The sequence below is a fragment of the Columba livia genome, chromosome 4 (assembly GCF_036013475.1).
Source record: "Columba livia isolate bColLiv1 breed racing homer chromosome 4, bColLiv1.pat.W.v2, whole genome shotgun sequence".
Classification (NCBI taxonomy): Eukaryota; Metazoa; Chordata; class Aves; order Columbiformes; family Columbidae; genus Columba; species Columba livia.
In genome coordinates this window covers 46,938,287-46,963,221 of record NC_088605.1, presented here as the reverse complement: position 1 = coordinate 46,963,221, position 24,935 = coordinate 46,938,287, and the positions used below count along the sequence as shown (strand labels likewise).

Sequence of the window (24,935 nt, the reverse complement as noted above, 5' to 3'; positions counted from 1 at the left end):
GGTGCAAGACAAATAGATCTGTGTCACTCAGAGAGAGTGTGTGAGAATTGCTGGCATGTGAGGAATAACACTCACCTGAACAAAATTCTTGCCTTTGAAATCCTTCCCGTTCTTGAAGGTCTTCTGTGTTCTGGCCAGTGTTTTCGGAGAGGCCAGAATGTTCTGCTTCCATTTCTCTTTGCTGCGTCTGTTACCCTTGCAGATGTCAAGCCCTTTGTTGTACAGACTTTCTTTTAAATCTTTTAATGTATTTTTCTTATTTTTCTGCAGTGATCATGGGTTCTGACTCTTGAGTGAGAGTGCTGGCAGGTGGTCATCACCTGTGGCCCCTTACAGTAGGGCCATTTCAGATAGTGGCTCAGCTTTGCCCTCTCCACTGTGATTGAGTTTTCTGCCACCAACCAGTTCTAGTCCACACTGACTTGCTGACTGTCAAAGTACAAAATGTATTCAGAGCATCAAATAGAAGCTGTACATAGATAGGCAGTTTACTAGACTGTCCCAGGATCCCTAACCCCCTGTCACTGAAGCCTGTAGCCTGCAAATCGCCTCCAGCTCTTCTTTTACCTGTCCTTGCCATATAGGCTGGTTCTGAATCTTAATGTGGCTCAGCCCACTGCCATGAGAATCAGGCCTCTTCATTTTGTTCAGAGAGATGCAACTTTTGTTCAAGGCTCTTTTCTTTGCTCACCTTGAGTAATGAAATCCTATTTTCTCTGACCTCCATGATTTCTTTGTCATTGGTTTCTGAGCAACAGAAAACACAACTGCTAAAATCATCCTTCTCAACTCACAGTTGAATGTGATGGCAATGGCAGTTAGAAAAAGCTGTTCTTCTCTTCTTACCTGATAGAAATCTGCCTCATATGTAGAAAGAAACTACATTTGTTCATCTCCTCATCCTTTAAGTATTGCAGAAGACTGGAGAATACCAGGGACACTAAAGTGATTTCCCCTCCTCAGTCCAGCTCCCTTTCATTTTCATTGCATGTTACTGCTTTTTGAGCCTGAGTTATAGCTAAGGTCTAACCTCTGAAAGCCAGTCTGGGCTTAGAAATTGCATATAGCTTAGATCAGTGGGTTATCTGTGGGGCTTACGGGTGCTTGAAGTAGAGCCTGGATTCACTGTGTAGCAGAGACTTGTTCACCAGCTGCCGAAAGAGGAAGAGTCCTGTCTTCTGAGCCTAATAGAAGTAGGGTGGCTTTTCAGGACCCACATGTCTTTTTGTTTCCTGTACGTCCTGTCATTTAGTGCAAAAGACTGTGGTGAGTGGTGAGTTTGAAGTGACATCTGCAGAACTAATACAGGGGAGACAGCAGATACCTGTGACATGAAGAGAATTTTAATATCTGCCCAGGTCGTCTGGATTTGAACTGAAAACTATAAAATCTCATTTTGTTGTTGTCTTCTTTTTAAGAGCTATACTATAATTTCAGGAGTGAGAGGTTTGTTTGTTTTTATTTTGAAACATATGTTTACTATTTAAAGATATCACCTTTCTGCAGTCACCATCAAACTCTTTTACATGGTGAGCTTAAACAAATTTGAACTGTTGGTTTTGGTCACTTTTTTTTTTCCTCAAAGTTACTATCAGTGTCCTAGCTGATTTTTAATGGAACAACTTGGATTAAGCAAAATGCTACAACTGTAAATGCTAAAAAAGACTACAAATCAATCACTAATGCTAAATCTAAATCAAAGAATAAATAGCTCTACACTATAGAAATATTTCCATAATGATTCATAGTTTTCATGCTGCTTTTCACTCCAGTTGAGCTGCATTCGAATTTTTCACAAAAAACAGTTAGTACAGAAAATGTAATGTGGACTCAAACCCTATCTTTCTGCATTCAATTGTGTACCAGTTCTTTTTTTCTCCTTGACAAAAAGGAAAGCCTGCATGTCCTCATGCAGTTTTATCTACTATACAATAGCATTACTGTTGAGGTGTAAATAGTCTTATAATTCATGGGGGGGTGGGTGGGCAGGGAGGGGCAAGTTTTCCTGTAGGGTCTGATTTTTAGGATGGCTTGCTATTGCTTCCCGTACCTTGGACACCTCTGCACTTAGCTGATAGGAGACCCGTGCACGTTAAAAACAACAGGCAGAAACCAAGAGCATAAGGAGTGGCAACAACTCGCCTACGGATAACAGCACTGCTTGCAAACTCTGCAGGGCAATGTGGGTTAATACAAGGGGCTCTCAAATACTTCGTACTGTGGCAGTCTCTCAGCTCCAGCATACTGCGGCAAGGCTTTGCCTAGGCACTTGGGAGAGGTTTGCAGCTGTCTTTCATAACACCTCTGTGGGGTGTCACTGTCAATCCACAAAAGTGTTCTGAGATCTCTGAAACAGATAAACACAAAGATGACAACACACCCACGATCTCCTCAAATTCGCTTGTGATTCTACAAAGGAATTATGAGTATTTAGCAATTGTGGGGATGAAATTTGCCATCTACAAGAATGTTACTCTGCACATGTATTCATGTGTGACACTGACATGGAGTGTGCTTATGAAATGCTAGCCCACTCTGCTGAGCTCTTATTTAAGATTAGTATACTTAGGATCTTAATGACTGTTGAGTAGTTTAATTAATTTATTGGCAGTGAATCCTTTGGTTCTTTGCCTTATGTTTAAGAATTTATCTGTCACCAGAAGAAACAAGCTTTAGTCACAGAGGAATGAGTTAGGTGACGGGGTACAGAGCCTAGCGAAGGAATATGGTGGTTTGACATGTATCCACTGGGCTTGGGGCTTAAACACCTATACCACTCACCCAAGCTATGAGATCTGGGGCACATTAATAAAGGTGTCCCAGCATCCTAGGGATACTGAGGTGTGAAGGTATAAGCTGTATAAGCGCACATGTTCAGAGTGTACATGCAGTTACTCCTTATGATCAGGGCATTTTTGATGTACCAGCGTAGAAACTATGAGTACTAGTGCTTCCCAAATTTTGAACCTATGGACTACTGTCAGCCCTCATTCTCATGGACACCAGCGTAACCACCATAGAACTGACAAACTGGTAAATGTTGTTGTTCCGTAGGCAGACAACCATAGAGTAAACACTAGTTTGTAAGAATCCATAGATCATCCTGTGTCACTAGGCAGCATAACTCTCAGCACTTAAGAGTAATTGAAGATTGTAGTAAAAGTGTAAACGCTGCACATGTAATGTGTCACATGCAAAAAGCAGGAAAGTGGAGGACATTGCTAGTCTTTTAGGTCTGTGTGATAGCAAAATATTTATAAAATTAACTCCTGTGTGATCCCAAGAAACTGATCATGCCATAAATTACTATTGGGGCAAATAATGCCTCTCTGATGCCTGCTAATTTGACCTGGAAGACAGATGTCCTCCTGAACCTAAATCTGATGAATGGCTTAATCCTTTGTGTGTGAGCCGGACACCATTCATCTGGGAATTTTACGTCACTAGGAACACAGCTGTACTCTGTTTACATCCTGGGTTTTGTGTCATACCATTTCCAGAAGCCAAATTATAGAGTAAGGAAGGAAAAGAAAATTCCTTTCTGGTCCACACGAGTCTTGAACCATGAACTTACTACAAATTGTGGTGCAGACACCCAGCATCCAGTTGGCTCTCAAAAGTCTTCACATATGCTTGAGGACTGGATTCCCTAGGAATCACACCACAGAATTAATTTACTGGTTTTAGGAGTTCTCTTAATTTAATTTACAATCCCTTCTGTAAGTATATCTTGCTTCCTACATTTCTTGCTCCCATGACTATATTTACAAGGCTTCTGCACAATTTCATTCTTGGATAAATAAAACCCTTCCACTTTCTAATCCAGATATATTTGTGACCAGTGTATTGCAAAAGATGAATCTGCCAGACCAAATGCTGAGAACTTCTGAGCTGAGATCCCAGGAGGCCAAAATAACCCTGGATCATTTTCCATATGTACCTGCACCCAAGCTAAATGATTAGTTCAGATATGTAAGATTTTAAGATCTCTGTGATATCAGAACATCTGAAATTTTTAGTGGGAAGATTTTGAATGCAAAGCCAAAGAGGGGCCTCACGGTAAATGTACTGACTTTCTCTTCAGCTATTTTTAACCATTTATTAACGTATTTATTAGTATTTCTCACTGTTGTGTTTCTTTTGTCCCTGAAATTGTCCACTGACTTCAATTAAACCTGTGAGGCTAGAGAACTTGACAATTTAATTCTGTTAAATGCAGCCTTATTGTCAAGCAGGGTTTCCCTGCAACCCTCCCAGCTCTTGTTTTTATAGAGGAAACAACTTCGGGTACCCTACTGTTAACTGCATTTGGGTACTTTTCCTCAATGGGCATAGCATTTAGTGACAACTGAAATGAACTAATTTAAATGACCAGCTAGTGGAAAAAAATTGCAAACTAAAGCTGATCTAAATAAAAATACATTCTTCAATGTAATCACTTAAAACAACAACAAACCCCAAACCACTAATAATTAATCAAGGCATGTTGTACAAAAAATATAATCTGTACAGATCTGTGTGATCTGTAATTGCCGCACTTGAAAAGAGAGTTCTACAATTTGGCGTTTTTATTTTCCTTTTTCACACAAGGTAAATCTTATATCTCATGATCGAAATCTTTTATCTTTTCTGTAGAATACTTGAACCGAAAAAATGCATCTTTTACCAGTGAAAACAGAATAAATGGGTCCATGAAGGATTTATTTTAAGTCAGATGCATTTGTCATTCTATATTGATAATCTGTGCACTTCATTATCATATTCAACTCACCATTTATATGCAGATGACACAATCATTTATGGTAATAGATTATACTAGAAGAAAGCTTAATATTATCTTCAAGCTGATTTAAATGAGCTTTAAGATCATCTGGCACAATCTAAATTACTATTAAATATTAATGAAACAAAGATCATATTATTTGGCTCAAAACAGAAGTTGGGTAAACTGAACAACTGGCAATCAATGCGACCTTGGAGACAGTTAGCAAATGTCAATTGTGAAGAATATAGATACGTCATTTTTCATCATATGACTAAACTATTGATTAGCTGTGAAGATTTGAAAGAAAGCCAAGAACTTCATTTGGGCTCAGAAAATTTGTTGACTTAGGGGAAAACAAAATATTTGTTTTCTTGCATTTTCAGTTTGTATTATGTACTTTGGGTTTTGCTGATTGCTGCATAATGTTTGTTAGGAAAGATAAAGCATCTTTAACTTGGTTATCTAGGCATATTTGCTTTGAATTATACATTTCATAAACATCACCGTCTGTCATTTTAGCAACAATTGGCAAAAAAAAAGAAAACTGTCAACATTTAATTGGTACGTTATCCTGCTTTTCTCTCCCTCCTCCTATCCTCTGTCTTCAGATGTTACAATCTTTGGTCTTCCACGTTTTTTGAAATAGAAAAATTAATAAGAAAACTAGTATCTCTACTGCTTCATCTGGAACCATACAGCTGTGAATTCGATACAACGAGTCAGGAGATTCAGGTAGATGCAATACTGTGTGTGTGCTTATTTTTACATAGGTCTGATCCTGCAATGTCCTCAGCGTGTTCTAGCAGATGTAGGTGAATTCAATGGCAGTTTATGTCAATTCCCAAGATGACAGATAAGGAACTTAGTACTTTCCAGGAGATGCTCTCATTCTTAGACACTCAACTTCTATAATCCCACAGTGAAAAGGAAAAACCCCTGATCTCTCTGTTTTCCAGTTCATTAGAAATGCAGAAGACAACCTGCATTTAAACCATGGGAATTCACCTCCTCTTTTGTGTAACAAGATGTTTCACACTAATACATCCATTGTTCCAGAAATGCCAGTTCTTTTGACATTATAATGAATCTCATGGTATGAGATATTGTTTGTTGTCACCCTCTTTCTGTACTAGACATAATCAAGAGCAATGTGGAAATGTATTCTGCTCAGGGCATCTACTGTTGCCCCTGAACACTTTGCTGGGCTGTGCTGGGTGTGGTTTCCTATTGAGTGTTTGCATTCAGTGAAGAGGTTACTGCCATTTTTTTGACCGTCATCTGAATCTTTGCTGCCCTCTTGGTGAAGAGGCTTCCATGTAGTGTCAGAAGATGGAGACCTACTCTGACAGAAAGAAAATACCCAGGGAAAGAGGAGGATGCAGACATTTGGTTTGTATACATGGGAATGAGGCAGGCTTGGAGGGGCAGAGCAGCTGGGGGTCTGTAGACCAGGACAGAAAACAGTTTAAAAAGTACAGTGAAGGCTAGGATAATTAGACGGATCTGGGAAAGTCATTGTGGGAAAATTTGTATAAGTAGGAGGCAGAAAAGTCTGGATTAGAGTGGAGAGGTAGGTACCCTCTGCGGGCACAGGAATAAGGGGTAAAGAGGAATAACACAGGAGGAGAAACCAGTGAAGTAGAAGACTGGTGTTGGAGGAAAACGAGATGTGGGCAAGATAAAGTTTCTTGCCAAGACTGTCAGAAATTCGGGTCTAAAGGAAGGACTTATTGGGCGATAAATTGGGACAATGAATACCAAACAGGACAATCTGATGTCCAGTTCATTAGGTTACTCAGAGCAAAAGGTCTGGACAGGAGCTCCTGAAATTATGGATGAAAGACAGAGCAGGGGAAAGGGACAAGTTTGTATCTTACCTACTGTGAGTATTGGAGAAAAGTTGCTGGGATTTCTGTCAGAGCAATCGCCTGGAGGAGGAGGTTTGTGTTTTATCTATTTAAAGATATTTACTAATTCAAAGTTAGTCTGCCACATGTTTCAAGTACAGATGCTTCCCTAGGAGGCAATCAGGCAGAGTTCTGTCAAAATAACTAGTGAATTGTTTTTAGAATTAGCCTTAAAACAAATTTAAAAAAACTAATTCAGCAGATTTGATTTTTTAATTTCTTGATGCGATAACACTGTTTTCTCAGTCCATCTACACCTGTCCTGCCAAGACACTTAAATCAATTTTCTTGTCCCCTTGTGCCGCCAGCTCTCTTTGAAAGGATGGAAGAATCCCTAGAAGGAGCTCTGTTCTGAACAATAAAGCCATACTTTCTATATCACCAATTAAAACCTCATTCCACACTGCAATCACATCAGGAGGAGGCCCTTTTGAGCTTGTACGTGTTACCTAGTGATAATGTAAGGCTCCTAATGAATACAGATATTTTCTGGTGTGATTCATGTTTTTACTCACCACTTGCTCTGTAGGTAAGAATCAGCCTTTTGTTGCAATCACGGGTGCTTGGGAGTGTTGCTGAGAGGTCAGTAATGAATGAGCGGACTTTTGCTTGTTAGATTTGCCAGCACCATTGCTACCAGATTGGTATGGTTCTTCCTGGCCAAAAGTGATGATACTGATTGCATCCCTGGGCTCGTTCTGCGTTCCTAGAGCTGCTGTTCCCTTTGGTGCGTGAACCAAAGGCCCTCCAGCAGGCAGGTTTTCTGGCTCACCCTGTCTGAGGACAGGAGACCATCTTTTATTCACTGAGGGGACTCTTCCCCTCCTGAATCTGTTACTATTCTTAGGTTTTTAAAAGACATTTTCTCCACCTCCCAGTGAAGCTGAAGTCACCTTCAACCTACATTTTCTTCTAATTTGAGAAACCTTCCTCTGTTATAGCCCCATTAGAAGTCCGCTGCTCTGTTAGCCAGGCAGCTGTGCCATCTTACCCCCCACATCCCACTTCACCCATATCGGCCTTTCCATTACCTGACCTTCCCCACATTTGTGTATTGCTAGCTCTAATTATTCTAAACGTTTCTGCATTTACCAATGTATGTGCTTGATTTTCCACTTTCCTAACTCTTCTGCAAATGTTGCACTTGATTTCCTCACTCGATGTACTCTGGCCAAGGCTTCTTAAAGCAACTACTTGCCTTCAAGGCTATCGCCTTAACTGCCTGCAGTCACTGAACGTGAAAGAACCACCCATTGCTGCATAGCCCAGCTCCTCACACAGCAGCTGGATACTTTTCTTGCTGTGTAACTGGGAAGCCTGAGCTTTATGGGAAGGAGCAGCCCATGTCTGACTATAGAGACAGTGAAACTACCAGGCTGCACCCCTGAACTCAGCCAGGCTCACCATTGTGTATGAGGAGGAGGCAGTTCCTCCACTGCCAGCCTCCTGAACTTTCCATCTGGAATGTCTTAGAATAAATCTTGAGTGCTTCGCATGAATCTAGAAATCAAAGGAACTTTTGAGGGAGAGGGGAAGATAGAAGGTGAGTGGCCATCTGGATAGAATTTTACTGGGGCTCACTTGCCTGCTCAAGTCATACATTTTGACAGCACACTAACACTGCTCATGCTCCTTTATTAAGGAGAAAATGGAAACCATTTCAGACTGAGGTGCTTAAGATAGGCCCTTGAATCAATGCTTAGGTATATAAATAGAAACAGTTTGATTTTCAGCAATGCTGAGTGTTCTGGTGATGCCAGTGTAGAAGAAAATGCTTTGTGTACACAAGTGCATTATTAGAAAATGTGGAAATTCAAGAATTGTTATTTGCAGATAACCAGTTAGAATCAGAGTAATCTTTTTTTGGGTCATCTGGGCTTGGCTCATCTTTGGCCTCCATCTTTCATGTTTTTATTGATGATTTGATGTAAAAGTAGCATTTATTATTATTATTGAATATTTATATCTACTGTTTGAATCAAACTTTATCATGGGATTGGAACGAGACAGTGAAGATCTTTGCAAATTTTGTAGTATCACACATCTGTCATGTGCTTTGTAGAGATGAAATGTCTGCTGCTGTACTGCGCTGATCCTGCAGCTGACTCCAGCTCCCACAGGAGCTGTGATTCACAAGGCTCCTAGTTTTCACCATAGCAGCCCTTGCAAAACTTTCTAAAGGAGTGCAAGAGTGTAAGAGAAATGTAGCTGAAGTTACTGTAACCTCAGCCTGTGCTATCTATCTATCTACCGCTATCTACATCAACATCCAGAAGGACCTTTTGTCTGGTTGGTTCTGCTTTTTTCGCAGGGATTCTGGAGGGACCTCACAGTAGAGCAGTTGCGTTCCCTGATTTCTTTCTGTTTCCTCCCTGTCAGTCTCTGTGAACATTTCCTGTAGAAATTACGCTACTATGAAGTGCTGCTGTGAGGAAGCCCTTGCTGGTACATGCACGCTCCATTCCATGCAATGATGCTGGGTGGTGAATGGACCAGGATGCCAGATCTAACCACTGATGAATACACCCTCAGATGTACCTGATGTTATATGAGTTGTTGACATATCTACCTAAATGCAGGTTTTGGCCCCAAAGTTTAGTCACCAAAATAGATTTTTGAGGTGCCTAGGAATGCTATAAAATCATACATTTTTGTTAAAGTCAGTGCTGCTGAAATTGTAGCTATGAAATGCAGTAGAAAAATAAAAACACTCAACAGAGGACTCTTTGCTGTGTGTGCAAGACAACCTAGTAAAATGGATGTATTCCGTAACAGCAATAAAAAAATATGTTTTTTTTTTCATTTCCTTTGGAAAGTGAAAGCAACCTGAGGTAGGTACTGTCAAGTATGAGTCTTAAATTGTTTCCCTCTGAAACTTCCGTTTGGCTCTGATTAATTTGTCTTTTAGCATCATGAAGACTCTATTTCCATTAGTTTTTTATTTCTTCTTAGAACAGACCATTTCATACCACAGCCTTAATTCACATAAATTGAATCCATTAGGTTATTTGTATTAATATGGCCTGGAGATTAGAGTCTTAAAACAGAATATAACCAAATTAATCATAGCTCAAAAAATTGCAATTTTCATATGCTTAGCATAACCTTTTATAGAAAAATCTTGTTGTATTCTGTCTATTAATGCAAACCTTTAGATAGATACTGATCACCTGACTCGTGCTCTGGAGCCCGTGTTATTCTCTAGGTAAAGTTTCTCATCAAATATAATGTCAAAAGAATTTATTTTCTTGATCATATATTGTAAGCTGTATATACATTCTATTTCATGTAATGCTAGAAATCATGGATGATAATTCTCTCATATTTCTTTCATGTGTTTAAAAATATCCTTATGTGGTAGAATTCTGACAATATTTTATGTTTTATTTGGAGGGATTTGAATTGTTCGTTTCTTAAATGTTTAATGGCAAGTTGAAGATAACTTTTCAATATTATAAAATTTGAAAAAGTGGCAAGGAAATAATTTTGAAAGTTCACAAAGAGGTTATAAAGAAAATACAAAGAATGTAAAATGTTGTCATAAGATTTTTTGCCATTTGCTGAAAACACTTAAATATATTGACCCATGTGTTAGTATAGGCCTTTTATTGTTAAGCAAATATCTTACATATCATGGGCAGTTGAGATAAACATGAATTTAGATGAAAGAAAGGTGAACCATTTTTGATTGAAACGGGGACATGAAACAGATGATACTGATGATATTGGTGGGTATAGAGCTCAGTTGTATCCTGGGAGTGACTCCACACAGACTGCGGGCCGCTTTTCTTCTAGCTCAGATCGCTGGGAGCCCAAAGCAAATATTTACATTACCAAGCTCAGCAAGAATAAGCCAGCAGACCAATGGCCTCTATTAACGTAGGTTCTTTGAAAGATGTAAAGAGGACCATTGTGGGAGTGATCAGACAGCAAAGTTCAGATTCCTGAACTCTGCCCTGGCACCCTATGTATTATCAAACATCTTGGTGCTTCCAGTTTCAATTTATGAAATGAGACTAATATTTATTTACTTTTTCAAAGACTTTGGGATCCAAAATTGTTTTATGTTAATAAGCTGTTTGCAAGCCAAGCTCTGGCAAATTTTCTTTGTACTTCTGGCATGGGAGTCCCTCTGGCAAGGAAGCGAGGTTGGGGTGACTTGATGTATCCTTCCTTGTAGCAGCGAGAGAGGGGGGCTCAGGGCTGCTTTGCGGTTGATACATGCTGTTCCCCAATACAGACACAGTATTTACTGCAGAGCAGCCATGAGACAGCGGAGAACGCAAGCAAGGGGCTTTTTTTACACACTGGGGGCAAAGTCATCCAATGCAGATCCTCTGATAAAAGGCATTATGAAAACGCAAAAGATGATACTATTAGTGTACTTAACTACCAGTACTGCTTGAAGTCTCACATGATAAATGAGCTGATTTGTAAATCTTTCTCTTTTCCACAAAATAACAATCTTCTGTTACAGTGGAAATATCAATTAAATTGAAAGTTAAATTCCTTCTGTTGGATAGCCCTGTTTTCTAATTCAAAACGTTAAATTGTGGCTTTAGGATCACTCTACAATAGCAGGCCAATACGATGTCAAAGGGAACATTACTTTTCCTGGCTGTTGTTTAGTGGTGAAGAAAAACAGCAAGAACTTGTTTACATGCAAATGTCATCTGTATAAAAAGCAGGGAAATGCTCTGAAAAGAAGATGTTATTATAAAGGCATAATTTTCCAGAGGCAGAAAAAACAGAGGAAACATTTTATGTTCCATGACATCAGCAGTCTCTCCATAAATCTGTACCATCAGGCACACTGTGAAGCTGGCATGTATGCTGGCCTAAGAGAACCCTGAGACCCTCAGCCTGGAGACTAAGAAGAAGGGGAAATGCAAGCAAAGTGTTAAAGAACTTGCCGTCTGTGCTATGCAGAAACCAGATGTTTTCACTAGTAATTATTATTATGATAATTCATTTAAGTAGGAATAAAATAGGGCATGATTGTTTACTGCAGCCTGTTTTCCCTAGACAGGCTGGGAAATTAGAAAAAAATCTCAGAGGTTTTACTCCTGGTTAAATGAATAATTTTTTCATTTAACCGGGAATAAATATGGCAACAAAAGTAGTTTTCATACATATTGCACAGAAGCTATGAATAGACATCATGAACTTTTTTTTTTTTTCTTCCAGAAAGTCACTAGACTCTGTTGAGGAATATTAGGGAAGGTCACTTTGAATTTGTTTTATTTTTTACACATTTTTATCCTTCTGTTGAAATGGGAGCTGATCAGTGGAAAAACTGGAATGTCCAAAGACTAGCAAAGAATTAAGAATAATCTACCTTGGCTAGTCCAGGTGGTCGTTTCAGGTGAGAATCATCTGTTGGAAATGGATAGTGCGGGAAGGCCTGTTGTGAGCCAGGCTTCTGTAGGTTATTTCAGGATATCCATTGGATTTTGCTCTGGCATCTCTTACAATTGCTGATTTCACATGTGTGCAAAAGTTTAGAATTATTAAATCCTTTGCATTTCGTGGTGTTTGATTAGCAACTCTTAGTAAGCAGAAAGTCATTATTTTCCTCCTCCTCACTCCAACAGGATATGAATAGCTACCAGTGGTTTTTTAATACAAGTTAGAGAAGAGTGTTAAGCAACTGCTCAGCTAATATAAATCTGGTTGATCTGTTTAGTCTGAGAGGAGCAAGTGTAGTTTTCAGCTGCTATCCCTTCTGCAAGGACTAAGTTGGAAGCTTTGAGAAAGTTAAATGAGTCCTATAGAAAAAATAAAATCTAAACAGAGTCTGGAGGAGTTTAATCGAGCAAGTGCATTATTGGGAGTCTCTCTGATGGTGAGGGTTAATTTATCACCCTGAATCCAATCACTTTATAAAAAGTCAGCGTGGGTTTCATTTACTTTGATGAGGTTTATTGCAAGATTCCAGAAAATCAATTTTACTGTGAGCCATATTAAACCCAGGGGAATACAAACACTATATGTACTACACATAACTTTTTGTTATTGCTTACTGGATCACTGGGGAAATTATATGTTTACCATGAAGAAGGGTTATGGCTACATTCGTTGTCTTGGGTAACTCCCAGCCTGCTTATCGTAGTGAAATAAAATAAAATGGTAGAGTTCAGAATCAGCACTTAACTTGTCTTCATATAGCCTGAGGTATAGAAATGCTCAGCATTAGTGACTTGATTTTCCAAAGGGCTTTAAATAACTGTTATGTTATATGCTATCAGTTCGTTCTTTCACATACAGATGGTAAATGCAAACTATACAGATGCTGCTGTTGGTTGACCAAGCCCAGGCAATTCTTGCTCCCAGATCTTCTTGAGATACAAAGGCAGAACTGACAGGCAGTTAAGTCGGAAATGGTCAAGCTTGGTCTGCTGGTTAGGGACTCTGAAGAAAGTTTGCAGGAATTTCTGTTGTGTGTTTACTGTTTTCCTGTCTTTCCTCCCTCTCTGTTTGACATGCTTGTTGATTGTTGTGTGAATTAAAAAATGATAGGAGAGTAATTTTGCACAAGAAGATTATGTCCCCTCTGGCAATAGCAGGTCAGAAACACATGCGGGGATGTGTTGAATAGATGGTTTCCTGTTTCACAGTTTTATACATATGAGTAAGGTCATAACATCCTTCAGTTATTGGCAATCTTTTTCTCCTTATCAGGCCTTCCAGATTATGACATACTACTTATGTCGAAGCTGACATAATGGACTAAAATTAGCATTTTTTGAGGAAACTTAGATTGGAAATAAATATACAGAAGTCATTTCCCATATAAAAATTAGTCAGAATTTAAGAAAATATATTTTAAAATCAGGTGTGTGTAGCCTGTTTCACAATTATTTTCGTCCTTTTTTTTCCCGCCCAGTTTTGGGCTCTGTCATAGTATGACAGGAAATGAGCAGCTCTCCATGGCTTCAGTGGCTAAAGCAAAAGAACAGAGCAATACATCTGTCTGCCTATTTTTCTATATTTCTCCACATGAGTTTCAAAATAACTATTAATAAGATGGGATATCTGAGAAGTTCTAAATGTACTTCATTAGTCAGTTTGGTCTAGTTTTGAGGGGAATTAAGGGTTTAACTCCCTTATTAACTTTTGAGACTTCTTCCCTAAGATGTAATGCATGTTAATGTTTGTTTTTGGTTTTTTTTTTAACATTGTATTTGGTGGCGTCATAATCCAAAAGCTCTTGCTTGGGCCAGATTCCCCGTGGAATGTTTTTGGAGTAAGAGAAGAAAGAAATGAGATGTTTCCCTTATTGAAAATATACTATAAAGGTTTATAGATGGTTGTAAAAATATTGTAATAATAAACGTGGAAAAAACAATCTCCCAAAATATTTATCTTAAAATTTCTTCTGATACCTATGTATGTTTATTTGTTTTTTTCCAAGGGATCACACATGTATGAGTTGGAAGAACAATTTACAAAATTTGATTCTGTTGCAATTTAACCAGCAGGCAGCTAAACACCACACACAGCTGCTTGCTCACTCCCCACCACCCGCTGTGGGATGGGGCAGAGAATCGGGGAAAAAAAAAGTAAACCTCGTGGTTTAAGATAAAGACAGTTTAATAGGACAGAAAGGGAAACAATAATAATAGTAATAATAATAATAAAAGAATATCTAAAAAGACTGATGTACAATGCAATTGCTCACCACTCAGTGACTGGCACTCAGCCCATTCCTGAGCAGCAGTCCCCCCGTCCAGCTTCCCCCAAAATATATCCTGAACATGACATCATATGGTGTGGAATATTTCTTTGGCCAGTTTGGGTCAGCTGTCCTGGCTGTGCCCCCTCCCAGCTTCTTGTGCACCTGGCATGGCGTGAGAAACTGAAAAGTCCATGACTGCTCAGCAACAACTAAAACATCACTGTATTATCAACATTATTCTCATTCTAATTCCATAACACAACACTATACCTGCTACTAGGTAGAAAATTATCCTAACCAAAACCAGGACAGATTCACAGCAGTCTTGTTAGAAATCTTTTTGCCTCTGTGTATGAAAAAAGTTACTCTTTCTAATAATCTAGTCGATTAAAATTTCATATGATAAAAAAAAAAAAAAATCAGATGACAGACTGTAAGTATAACACACAAATTCAGTCAAAGAAGAATTATCATGGACTCTCATTGTCTTGTTGCCCCTCTTCTCCTTCCTTGTCTCTTGTGTGTTGTATTTTTGAGTGTGAGCTCTTGAAGTCTTGGCCCTTTCTCTCAATGCTATCTTGCAATCATTTTTAATATGCAGCTGAGTAAAAGTGTGAAAACAAACAAGAGTGGTTAAAAAGAAATAAGCACTTGTTCTTATTTACTCACTGGGACTTTGGCACAGAGCAGATTTCAGAAAAAGGATGTGGCTTTGTTGTGGGCAACTCTGGATTTGGGTTTGATTTTGCAAAACTTGAGTAGAGTGTGTGGCTTTGTGTTCTGAACTTGCTGAGTTCATTTCAGATTGGGTTTAGCTCGATGGGAGATCAGGCTGCAATACCAATAGCTTTGAGTATCCTAGCCACAACATTTCTTGGATTCTTTATAGTCGTGCTTTTAATTTGTATACAGAGTGTTTGGGCAAGTACAGACTAGCCTAGAGCTGGTGAATACAGCAGAAGACGCTTTCTGCATCTGGAGCTTGACTATGCCCAACTCAGATGTATTTCTAAAAGTACAGCATGTAGGTGGGGGGAAGTTAATACCTTCAGCAAATGAACAAAAGCACAAGAACCTAACACCAAACACATTAAAGAAGCTTTGCTATTGATATCTATACATATCTGTTTAATACCTAAAGACTAGTTTGTGTACATGTGGATGTCATACACCATACATAACAGAATAGTCAAACCCCTTTAGTTTTCATAAAATATTTTGTTCTTTCCGTCATTCTTTTCTTTGTATCTGTGCACCAAGGAACTAAATTGTGCTTCAGTAGCTAAACAAATTATGCAAAATTATACATCATGAATATTTGATATTTCAGAACCCTGAAGCAAGGACTTTCAGTGGCTTTATGTCTGCAGCAACCTGTGTCATACCCAGACGAATACCACAACTTTCTTCCTAAAACTTTACTCAGGTCTTTATTTTTTTATTTTTTTTAATTTGTATTTGTCAGTGATTATTAATAGGAATGTCTCAAGAGTTTTATTGCATGTAAGAAAATCGAAGTTACTGCAGTCAGCCTTCTTTCTGTTACTTCATGCGGTAAGGAAGTTATTCCTTTTGTAATTCTGAATGTATTTAAAGTTTCATAGAATTTTATAGAGAAAGCAGTGTGGCAAAAACAGAACTAAGTTTTAAAAACTAGCTAAACTACACTTCGTCTGATGCTGGACTGCACCTACTCTGATATATCTCTGGTTTGTTTTGTTTGTTTTGGTTTTCATATGCCAAAGTTTATTTACCATTTTTCTATACAACTTTAATAACAAAAACCACATAGGCTTGTGTAGGGCAGACTGTAGCTATGGTAGACTGGAAAATGAGAGCAGTTTGTAGAAAATATTCAAAAATTTTCATTATTTAACTGGTTTTAATTAATGATTTCAGCCTGTTTCCATCTAATACTAAAGAGCTGGCATCTTGAGATCACACACATCTGCCCCTGAAGTGGCTGGCAAAACAGAAATCTTGTAATTATAACTTAACAAGGATTCTTTGGCACTGCTTACTGGTTCCTGGGATGCAGAGCCTGTGAGTTAATGCCATAATTTTGACTCCAAGTGGCACTGAAACAGGGGATGTGGGTACATTTCAGTGTGCTCATTAATCTTCAATGTGTTGCAATAAGTACCTATCATATATTGGCAAATGCTGGAGTGTGATTGTAATTTGGGGGGTAAAGTGTACTATTTAATATTCATTTAATATTGCTTTTCAAGAACACAACTCAAACGAAGTCTCCACTAACTCATTCAAAGAATCTTAGCTTACTCTTGGAAACAGTTTTGGGCATAGCGTACCTGTTTTCTGTCTGTCCCACTCTTTCTGTTGGCACCAATATAGTTCAACATAAAGTGCAATTTATCAGTAACAATTAAAATATTCACTGCCATGGGTACTGCTAACATATGAAAACATTTATGTTTTGATGTCATGCCTATTGCTGTAGTATTTTACTCTTAATCTATTTGTACTCTTTTACAGTTGAACTTGAATGTGTCGTTACAGACAATACAGCTGATGACAGAGGTCCCTGTTTTGAAAGGTATTTGAGAGTTTATTTGGTTTAGTTACATACTGAAACACTTTCTTTAGCTGGAGGTGTAAAGAGTAGCTGTATGCTGTGATGTTTCTGTCTTATGCCTGCTCATACAGGTGTTCACTGTGGGTATGGTGCGTGCCAGTCAATCAGAAAACACTTGATGGCTGTAGCACTCTTACATTTGGTCTCCTTACTTTGGCAAAATTTGCAAAGATTTTTACTGGAGTGAAATGTGTATTATTGTTACTCTCTGCTGGCCATCATAAATAGCACTACTCCAAAATTAGTTAGCCTGTTATTAGGCAAACAATAAACAATATAAACAACTGTCTCGTACTGCCTGACAGATTGCGTACACATATCAGTTTAGAATCCAGTATATTTGCAGAAGGGAGGAACAACATATTTTGTTCTCATTTTACAAAACTAATCTCTGTTAATTAAAAAGTGTGTAGCTCAACAGTCTTTCTCTTAAAATGGTCTGATTGTGCATTTTTCTTTGTGCATTTTAGTCATGTTATGGCTTAAGTTTGACTATTCAGTGTTTCAGGGGAACATAAAAAATAGAATTTATATTGTTCATTATTTTTACAGCTCAGTGGAAAGTGCAAATAACATTCATAAAATGTAGATGGCCAGATAAAAATTATAAAATATTATTGATGAATTAACCCGAGATCCAGACCATATGAATGCAGTATTTCCTTTTTACTACAGGATGTGAGTTTAGACTGAGAAAATGCAGTGCTAATATTACAATCTCTTGATGATTTTATAGTATTTGGCCCTTTAAAATGTTTTTTATGCTGAAATACGGAATGGTCACTAGTGTTGTAGATGATCCCATATACAGGATACAAGATTGGAGAAATACTACCTCATAGAAAATAAAAAACCTAATGAAGAAAAATACTATTTAAACAGTTTTAAATACAGGACCTTTTTGAAGAGAGAAGTGAAACACAACGTTTTTAAGAGAGAGCCTCTGGCTTAGCACGTGTAACAAAAGGTGGAAAGATAGTGTATGGTTTTTATTTGAGTGTTTATTTGAATGTTTAATGTACTTACTTTAAAAAAATAAGTTGCAATGTCCTGTCCTTCACATACTCACAAATGCAGTATTTATTTTTGTAAATCAAAAGAAATATTTCAGAGGAAGGAAAAATGTATACAACTTTATTCAGCAGAATTTTACAACAGAAAAGTGAGATTTTGAACAGCTTTTAATAAAACAGTGCATGTATTGGTTGCTTTTTTGATGGCTTTTTTCATAGTAACATTTAAATGTGAGCCAGTTGGACTAGTACACATACCTCCAGGTAAATAATGCAAATTTTGACATTTGAGGTTCAATAAGTTGAAGCTTTGTTAACTTTTATACCAAAAAACTAGCATTTTTGTTGAAAGCAAGCAGTGGAATCAAGGAGACTATGCACTGAACCTTAAAGTGAAGCAAGTCATGGGATGTTTGGTTTTCCTGAAGCGTGAGCCTTTAAGTCAACTGGCAATTACTTACCCTTCTTCTGAAGAGAACTAGCACTCCTCCATTTTTTCAAAACCTTTTTTACCTCTGTCTTTCCTACACTAAATCTTTGATATATGAGATCTGGGCTATTCAGAGGCATTCAAAACGAATAGAAACCCAACTCCTGTTGGAATCCAAAGGAAGTTCGAGATCTCCTCCTGCAAAAATCCCAGCCTGCATGATCACCGTATCTCTTTTTTAATCTTTGGCATTGTTATCAATTGTAACATAAAAGCTTGAACAAATGTATAGTCAGGGAGAGTAACTTAGATGAGGAAGGGTTTGGATATTTGAAGGAGGATGATTAAATGGTCTGAATTAGGCTGTGAAATGTATTCTGGCTGTGAGAAGATAGAATTTGGCAAGAGAGGATTGGCAGGACAGGCTTCTCTTGTGATTCCACTTTATACCACAGTGGGGGAAAGAACTGGAAGAATGCCTGTGAGGATCAGGGAGGAATGAATACCTGCTCAGGGAAGACGATTTAAGTTTGTCACTGTCATTCGCCTTTTTGACCACACATGGAAACAAGTGGGGAGGTAGGAAGGAAGATTACAATCTAGATGGATTTATTAACAGCTATAATATAGAGGCTCTTAAGAGAGAGATTTGCTAAGAAATACTTGTGCTACAATTCTTCTAGGTATTCTAAGGGAATTGAGCATGTAATAAAATCCTTTTTGAATGTAGATCATTGAAACCTGGGTTCACTGATAAGTTACTAGGTTCAAACCAAAATCAATGTACTCAGTGATAATTATGTAGTAATGATGTGTTCCAGGGAACACAGGTGCTCAAGTGGTTATTCCAAGCCTCTTTCTTTTTCTTTTTGAGATAGCTGAATCAGTTTAGTTTTAGACTATATTCTTCATGTTAACTTGAATTTAAATGGCTGCAGTCTACCCTAGGATCAAAATAGACACTTGTATGTGTTTGATTCATGGAAGATCTCTTCTTGTCTGTCAGGGTGCTAATGTGTAGTTCTTTGAATGATGAGGTTTCTAGCTCTAGGGACATGACTGTGTAAGGAATTGTGGCATTTGAGATTTACTACTGGTACCATTTAACACTGATTCAGTATTTAAAACTGGCCAGCTTCACCATCTTGAGTTTAATATTAGAACAGAATCATGGAATGTCCTGAGTTCGAAGAGACCCACAGGGATCATTGAGTCCAACTCCTGTCCCTGCACATGACAACCCCACAGTTCACACCATCTGTCTGAGGGCATTGTCCAGTCTCTTCTTGAACACTGTCAGGCCTGGGTCCATGACACCTCCCTGGGGAGTCTGTTCCAGTGCTCCATCACCCTCTGGGTGGAGAAGCTTTTGCTAATGTCCAACCTGAACCTCCCCTGGCACATCTTCCTGACATTCCCTTGAGTTCTGTCATTGGTCACTAGAGATAAGAGATTCTTTTTATACAAGGTTTATATTTGCATTGAGAAATCAAATCACAGTTTCTTACATATGTGGAATGCCAAGACAGGTTTCCTCTTTTACCTTTTTCTTCTGAAGCTCTAAGAAGGGATTGGTGAAGAGAGTGTGAGGAGGCACAGCAGAGCTGGAGGCTCCCATTCATCAGGCAGACCTCCTTTTAGGAAGTTACTAACCCATATGGTACACTTGGTATAGCTAAATTCCAGCACCTGAATGTGTGGGAGTGCAGGAAGTATCTGATTTCAAGTCTTTAAGAATGGAGCAAGTGTCTAGATTTGTGACTCCCCTAGGTCATCCATTCCTGATAGCAGCTTGCTATAGAAGGAAAGATCTGAGCTAAAATTCTTAGTAAATAGACCATAGGATAAGGTGCCTTCGAGTCATTTTTAGAAAGCTTTCTTCCTCCACAGCTCCCACAGAAATTCAGCTTGGCTACCAAGTTGAATATTGTACTGGTTTTCAACCAGGGGAGCCAGAAGAACTGGGGGTGACTGATCAAGGGTGTTTCAGAGATGCAGCAGTTGTACTCTGGGAGTGATTTTACACTGGGAATCCAATAATACGCTTTCTACGGTGAGACTTTGCTGTCCCTCAGACAACATGCTGAAGGACGAGATGTGTCCTGAAAGGCAGAAACACTTGATTTCATTTCCTAACGTGTACATCCATATGTAAATGGCAAAAGAATTTTGCCTTTGAGGCACAAAACTTGTACAGCATGTAAATTAACTTCAAACTGAAATAATTTATGGTTCTGAGCAAAAATAACATAATGGTTGTTAGAACCGTGTTTATGAAATGCTAAACGTTAGCACACAGCAATCAGCCAAAGCTATGAGGCAGTGTAAAAGACTGCACACTTAATAATTGTAGATGTTACATGAGTGCGAATCGCTTGATTAAATTTATTAGAAATGTGTTACGAGCATTTTAAGAAATAAGGCATTTATCACAAAATGATGATTTCTTCACTTAAGCTCATTAGGAAATCACACATCAATTCATGCATAATTACAGGGGAATTTCTGCCACTCACTACAAATCATTACCACATTAGCTAAAGTTGACTTAATTTATCTGTGATTTGGAAAAGGTGGTATCTAAATAGGAAAAATTAGCTTATACAGAGGATGAAACTATCAACATTGTCACAAAGGACTTAGCCTTCTCTTATTTGTTAGGCAAAGATGCACTTTTTAACTCTTCTTAATGTAAAGCTTGTACTTTTCAATGAGCTCTAAAGCTTTTCTTTCCATGTCAGAATCCCATATTATGGATCCAGTGCCAGGTACTTAATGAATCGTTGGTAGTCAAGGCACGTTTACTTGCGCCAGACATCCTCATTGTTTTTAACGATCATTGCAGTTTGAGATTGAATTGAAAGGGGCTGGGGGTGGCTGTGAGACGGGGAAAGAACAAGTTTTGCCAGCGCTGGTAAGCGAGTCCCACAGCAGCAGAGCAGAAAACAAGTGTTCTGCCAGCACCCGCAGCATTTACACTGCACTGTGTTTACATTCCCACGATGTTTACAGTGGACACACGTCTCTGGTGGCCTGTTGCATCTTCTTCATTTCCCAAACTTTGCAGAAGTTTGGGGATGGTGTGTAACTGATAGCATCTGAGCTAAAGGAGGTGTGACTGGTCACCAGGTGCTTCTTTTACAGATAGTTTGCTTGTTTTCTGTTTGTTAGTTCACAAATACTCTTGTCAAAGGGTAAGTTAGGCTCAGAATAATTAGGCTGCACGCTCATCTGCCCAGGAGACATGTAGAAATGTAGTCTCAGAGACCCCAGCCTGTATATTTAGGGAGAATATGTTCTGTAACTTTACAGCCTTTCGTTATGTGAGGCATGACTTAGTCCAAGCATTTCCCTATTCTGTATTCAAGTGCTGTATCGTTCTTACTATTGGAGAGTATTTATGTTAGAGTTACTGAGTTTAGTAAGAAGGTTTTTTTCGTCTTTTTTTTTTAGTCTGAGGCACTTCTGTGATATGCCTTACGCTTACACCTCCAACAGTTACGTTGGTACCTTGCAGGAAGGAATGGGCTGTGCACAGAGAGGTGAAGGAAGGCAGATGAAGATTTTTAAATTGCCTTCACTGTCAGAAATAACGTACCTGGAAATACACTCTCAGTTTCGTAGTGAAGTACTGGTAACTCCAGTTTTGGCAGCCCTCCTGAGGGGTTCTTGTGTGTCCTTTGTTTGGGGTCTTTTGTATAAGCTTGGGATCTGCAAGTTGAAAGTTATGCCCCTCCTTCCACATTAGTACCTCACATTTATAGACTGAAGCATTGTTTCCTGTTTCTTTCTGAATTTATCTCCCTGGCAACGTGAGCCATTTGTGATTCTTTTGCTACTAACTTTTTGCTTCATTTATGGGCTCAAATACAATTTTAAGGGCTGTTAGTTTCTGAGTAAGATGTTATGTCAAATCATATATGCTAAGTTCATGATTTTCAGTGGCATTAGTACATTTTTATGTTGTTTTTCACATCCTTTAGTAAGGTAGGATGTGAGGTTGCATGACTTGGCTGTGCCAATGAAATGGGTTGCTTCTGCCAAAAGGGGTAGTTCAGGTCCCTCCTCCTTTCTGGTTCTTGTCTGACCCTTTGTTGAGCTGACTTGGCATACTAAACTGACACAGAAATGTTCACTTTAAATGTTCACTTTAAAAAAAAAAAGCTTTTCTACCACTGTTGCAAGTTGAAAAGCTCCTTGAGAAGTCCATCCATTTCAGTGCCTTTGAATTAATGGATTGGTTCAGGTGTCTTAAGAAATGTCACATATAGTCAAAATGTCTCTTGAGTGTATTTTAATAATATTTTTACATTTATTAATACTATTGTTCCTCATTCTATTATGACAAATAATGTCATATAAGAACTATGATTGCCATTGAAATGGATGCAAGTTATAAAAATAAAGTAAATTTGAAATCTGAGATAGCTAATGCCACTTCCACTTGTAAGAACTGTAAGGTATCCACCTACATCCTAAATTTATAAGCAAATAATTATATCACAGTGTCTTGTTAGCATACATATTGTTTATCCATTTAAAAACAAATACTCGTTAAGGGCTTCTTAATTTTTGCAGCTCTTACGCTTTTAGAGAATTTTCTTTCTTTAACCTTGGAATAGTCGTTTGTAACCAAATTAGTGATTTGATACACTGAATGAATTAGGTTTTTAATCCCATTGTGTGTAAAATTCATGCAATACGTAGAAATCACGTTTTCAGCTTTCATTGCTACTGGAATTTCAAGTTGGTTTTGATTAATCTCGAAGTGCGCATTGCATCCTAGGTAGGAGGCAGTGTATTCAACAAAGGATGCCAACTTTGGCAATGGATGAAGACATTGTAATGATAAAAAAGAAGAAAGGGGGAGAAATCCAAGAAACCAATCTGGGCAGCCATTCTACTGCGGTGACAGCCGCAGTTTAGTACATTGTATCAAAATGAATGGGCTTTGCATAATTGATTTCAACATACTAGTAGCCTGCGGTCTAAACTGCTCCAACCCAGAACTTATTAGCCATGCTACAACGTCGGGAGAAAACTGTGCAATCTGCTACAGGGGAGGTAGAGAATAGCATCGCTATTAGAGTAAAAGCTTTAAAAGTAGGACAGAGCTACTAAGAAAAACCCCTTTTGTATGTTTATTGGGGTTATTCTGTTCATCTCATTCAAATATCATAAAAAGCTATTTTGAAGTCTTTGTGCAATACCAAATATTGAGAATTAAAATCTTACTACTCTAATACGTTTTATTACCTAATTCAAATGGCATCCCTGCACAAGTGTAATAGCTGTGCTGTGAGATCTCTTGTAGCTGGGATGCATTTTGAATAATCTCAAAAACACAGATGCAAAAATAAATAAGATGCTCTTTTGGGATCCACTTTACTTGCTTTTTTTTTTTTTGCACATTCACACACTAACTGTGTGAAACAAGTGTGTTTCCTGGAACTTCCTAAAGAGAAGAGTGTTACATGCATCACAGAGGCACATATATTACAGAATGTGAAAACACTTGGATATAAAATTGTTGTGTTGAACAAATGAGAATATGTAATTTTAATGTCCTGTTTCCTTGCAGCATTGTAAAAGGACTGTATGTTGCCTGCTTTGCTTTGCCTCTTCTGGATGGGTACTCAGGAGTATATGGAGAGTCTGGATTCATGCAACAGTCTCCTAGGAATGGAGCGATGTATTTGATAGAGGAAAAAATAGATTAACTTTTCTGACTAGAATCAGAGATGGGTAGTTGCAGGTGAAGGACTGGGAAATGAGATTTGAATGAACTAATGTGTTCAGTGTCAGGATTCCCAGGCTATTAGACGACTTCTTTAGAAGACCATGACAAAGCTCTTCATTAGTGTTCGTTACGCTTCATCCAGCAATGTGAAATATTGACAGTGGCTCCTTTAAACATGAGTATTCTGCATAGATCAGCATCAAGCACCTTAATTATGCCCTTGCTTATATAAGGAGCTAAATGGTATTAAGAACCATATTGTACATTTATCAGTAGTGGTAGTGTTTATTCTAAGTGGATCCAGTGCTGTGATTGACTGAATGAGGTTCAGTACTCTATAATTAGCAGACTTTATAACCTATTTTTTAAAAGTTTGACTAAGGAAAGTTTGAGTAAAGAGAATTCCATGTTACTGGAAATGTTTTATTCATTTATTTTTTTTTATTTGCACTACTTTTACAGAATCTTCATAACCTTCACAGAACTGTAGAGGCTGCTGAAATATCCTATATTGTTCAAATAGAGACTACTTCATGAAGGTAATGAGGTGACTCTTTGGTAATTTTCGTTTGGTCTTAGGATACGTAAGCTTGTGACATCCCTCACAACAGAGAGTTATGAATAGGTTCATGTGACCCATTCTAATGGATGTATTGATCTACAGGACCCATTTTCAAATATCTTTTCTGTTCTCATAAAGCCATCAATTTGTTTCAGAGGTTGAATCGTGATTTTGAGAGTTATGCTGGCATTGTTGAAGGGGAATAATATAGGCCATGTCATAACAACTTTAAAAATATTCTGAT

The 24,935-nt window shown here is 38.2% G+C and overlaps 1 long non-coding RNA gene across 9 annotated transcripts in view; it reads left to right on the top strand.

Annotated features, from left to right (window-relative positions):
* LOC135579446 (uncharacterized) overlaps window positions 1-24,935 on the top strand; it is a 226,406-nt gene that overhangs the window by 158,633 nt on the left and 42,838 nt on the right. For 5 of the 9 annotated variants that reach the window (XR_010472544.1, XR_010472540.1, XR_010472541.1 and 2 more), the window contains exons 1-3: window positions 15,767-15,904; window positions 16,847-16,907; window positions 24,592-24,668. This is a non-coding gene — a long non-coding RNA (uncharacterized LOC135579446). Of the gene's footprint in view, window positions 1-13,731; window positions 15,905-16,846; window positions 16,908-24,591; window positions 24,669-24,935 lie in introns of those variants that run through there. The other 4 variants (XR_010472535.1, XR_010472539.1, XR_010472536.1 and 1 more) reach the window with 2 other exon arrangements.